The 3,443-nt window shown below is 37.3% G+C and overlaps 1 pseudogene; it reads left to right on the top strand.

The window, feature by feature from the left end:
- Window positions 1-2,910: 2,910 nt before the first annotated feature.
- Window positions 2,911-3,009, top strand: LOC132310898 (small nucleolar RNA R71; annotated as a pseudogene).
- The last annotated feature ends 434 nt before the right edge of the window (window positions 3,010-3,443 follow it).

The following is a 3,443-nucleotide window of genomic DNA, read 5'->3' as shown; positions in this document are numbered from 1 at the left end:
ATAAAAATAAATGAAAACACTATAAAATAAAATATTTTTGGAATATAAAATAAAATAATATAAAATAAAATAAAATATTTTTTTTTTTTGGAATTTTTGAACTATAAAATAAAAGAAAAGAAAATATTTTTGGGATTTTATTTATTTATTTTTTTTAAAATTCAAAACAAAAATCAACTTAAATCAAAACAGTAAATCAAAGAATAGAGAACGATCTCTCCAAGATCGATCTCAGAAAAACTCTGATCGATCGAACATGCAAAAACCTGCAGACATGTTCGATCGATAGGACAGAAAGGCCTTTTGTAGAGGGTGGATGTAGGTGCAAAAATTTTCTAAGTGTTGAGACTGCAGATCGATCTAAGATGAAGTTGGATCGATTGAAGAACTAAAGATCGATCTAGGAACAAGTTCGAACGATGGGATAAAGAGCTGAAATAAGCAGATTTTCTTCAAACGATTGGACAGAGAGGTGATTGAATGCAGGTTGGATGCAGGTATGGAGTTCAATCAATCGAACCTCCTTAGAGATCGATCGAACTGATGCAAAATGTCCATTTTCAACATGAAAGTGCATGCAATCCTAATCACAGTTCCTAGCAATGTATATGAACCTAAGGCAAATATCTATACTTCGCAAGAAATGAAATTTAAAATAGAAATGAGGGAGGAATAGGATTGTGACACCCTACGAAATGTACTAGTCTTTAACGTCTTTAGCAAGACGTTAGGCTCTTTTAGCCCGGATCAAACATCTTGTAGTGCATCCCCTCCTTAATGGGGTGACAAGTACTTTGAACTCCACCCAACAAATGGTTCCCTAGAGAACTTATTGGATTAGGCTCAAAAGAAATTTTTGGTCCTTGGTCAAAATGATCTTTGGGCTTCCATGCCCTTTCAAAACAAGATTTTGAAACTACTTTCTTGGAATTCAGGGTTGAAGAAAAACTTTTTGAAATTTTGGTTTCACACAAAGACTTTATTCCTTCACATTTATGGTCATGATATTTCTCTACAACATTCACTTCTTCATGCTTGTCAAATGAATTAGGGGTCAGATTGAAGATATTCAATTTCACCTTCATGTAGCCAAATAAGATTTTCATTATCCCCATCCTACAATTAATGTTGGCATTCGCGGTTGCCAAGAAAGGACGGCCAAGGATAATGGGAATTTGGCTCTTAAGATTCGGGACCGGTTCCGTGTCAATGACAACGAAATCAACGGGGAAGAAAAATTTATCAATCTTAATTAATACAGCCTCAATGATGCCCCTAGGCTTTTTGATGGATCGGTCGGCAAGTTGCAAAACCACCGACGTCTGTTTCAAGTCTCCTAAGCCTAATTTGACATATACTGAGTATGGAAGAAGGTTAACACTTGCTCCTAAGTCTAGAAGAGCCCGATTAATGATATGATCACCAATGATGCATGAAGTAGTAGGTGAACCGGGGTCTTTTAACTTTGGAAGAGTGTTATGTTGCAAAATAGAGCTCACTTGCTTGGTTAAGACCAATTTCCTAGGTGCTTGGCTTTTGTTCTTCCTCTTTTGGGTGCATAAGTCTTTTAAAAACTTGGCATAAGCCAGAATTTGCTTGATTGCATCCAAAAACGGAAGATTGACTTTCACTTGCCTAAATACATCAATGATTTCATTTGTTTTAACCTTTTGCTTGTCAATTGAAATAGATCATTTTAAGGCATCCGGAAATGGAGCTTTTGGTTCAAAAACCTTTTCAAAAATTTTTCTTGAAGTCTCTTCAACACAAGAAGTTTTGAAATCATTTTGCAAATCACTTTTCATCAAATCAGTTTTCAAATCGCTTTTCAACACTTTCTCACTTAAATGATCATGCATATGCAATGAAGGAGGAATATGATAAGAAACGGGACAGGTGTCAACTTTGGGTTGCACCAGTTCACTCTCTTCATTGGACATGCCCATTTAGTTGTCCACAATCTTCCCACTTCTCAAGGTAGTCACCACATTGACATGCTCAATTGTGTGACCTTCCGATGAGAAATGAGTTTCCACAACACATTGTTGCTTTGGTGGGGCATTCAAAGGCATTTTTCTTTTCTCTCTAGCATTTAAAGTACTAGCTATTTGCCCTACTTGGGTGTCTATCTTAGCAAAGGATTAAGAATGAGAATGAAGCAATTGAGTATTCGCCTCTAGAGTGCCTAGAACGGTCATAACTTTCTTTTCAAAAGCGGGACTCCTAGAATTTCCTTGAGAATATGATAGTTGATTAGGGAAATGAGAATTAGAAAATTGATTTCCTTGTGATTGATATGGTCTATATCCTTGGGAACCTTAGCTTTGCATTGGAGGTGGAACATACTTCCCTTAATAACCACCTTGGGGAGGGTTTGAGCCTTTCCCTTGGTTTCTCCAAGAGAAATTCGGGTGATTCCTCCAACTAGGATTATAGTGATTGCCATAAGGATTGTTCCCTTGATTAACAAAAGCTGCATTGACTTATTCATGATGCTCACTTTGCACATGTCCATGGGGACAATTGGAAGTAGAATGTAAAACACTTGAACAAGTCATACATGTCTCATTGGATGCATGATGGGAATGGTTAGAGACGGAAGATACTTGATTTACCGAGTTTTGGTTGATCAAGAATTGATCAAACCTTTGAGATAAGGATTTCATCTCGTCAGCTATTTCATTGGAATGGTCAACTTGATGTAAGCCAACACTCTTCCTTCCACTTGAATTCCTACCATTCTTAGAAGATAAAGCTCGATGCAAAGAATTTTCACTCATGCTCTCATAAAGAAACCACACGTCATCCTCATGCCTATCAATGTAAGAGCCACCCATGGAAGCATCAACCATGCCCTTATAATTATCGGATAAACTCTCAAAGAAATATTGAACTAATTGCCTTTTGGGCATGTCATGATGTGGACACTTCCTAAGCAATTAGTTGAATCTTTCCCATGCCTCATGGAACGTTTCCCCATCCCCGTGTGAAAACTCTCGAATTGAGGTTCTCATGGCATTGGTCTTAGAAACTAGATAGTACTTCTTCAAGAACTCCTGTTGCATCTCTGCCCAAGAAGTTATTGAAAAAGGACTAAGATTGTTAAACCAATATTTTGCCTTGTCTTTAAGGGTGAATGGAAAAAGTTTAAACCTTAAGACCTCTTCCGGTATGTCCGTGTATCTCACGGTGGAACATACTTCAAGAAACTCATCTAAATGCTTGTAAGGTTCTTCACTAGGAAATCCATGATAATTATAAAGCATTTGAATGGTTTGTGGTTTGATCTCATAGAGGTGTGCTCTAAATGGTGGCAATTGAATGCATGTGGGTGCATTATATTCATTAGGCACATAGTGATCTCTTAAAGTAAGGGGAGGATTAGCAATTGGAGGTGCAACATGGGCACCTTGATTGCCTCAAACTATGGGAGGTTGTGGAAC

The sequence above is a fragment of the Cornus florida genome, unplaced genomic scaffold (genome assembly GCF_030987335.1).
Source record: "Cornus florida cultivar Cherokee Brave unplaced genomic scaffold, ASM3098733v1 CherokeeBrave_3.0.0_Hap2_Chr05, whole genome shotgun sequence".
NCBI classification, from domain to species: Eukaryota; Viridiplantae; Streptophyta; class Magnoliopsida; order Cornales; family Cornaceae; genus Cornus; species Cornus florida.
This window is presented reverse-complemented; position numbering and strand designations above follow the sequence as displayed.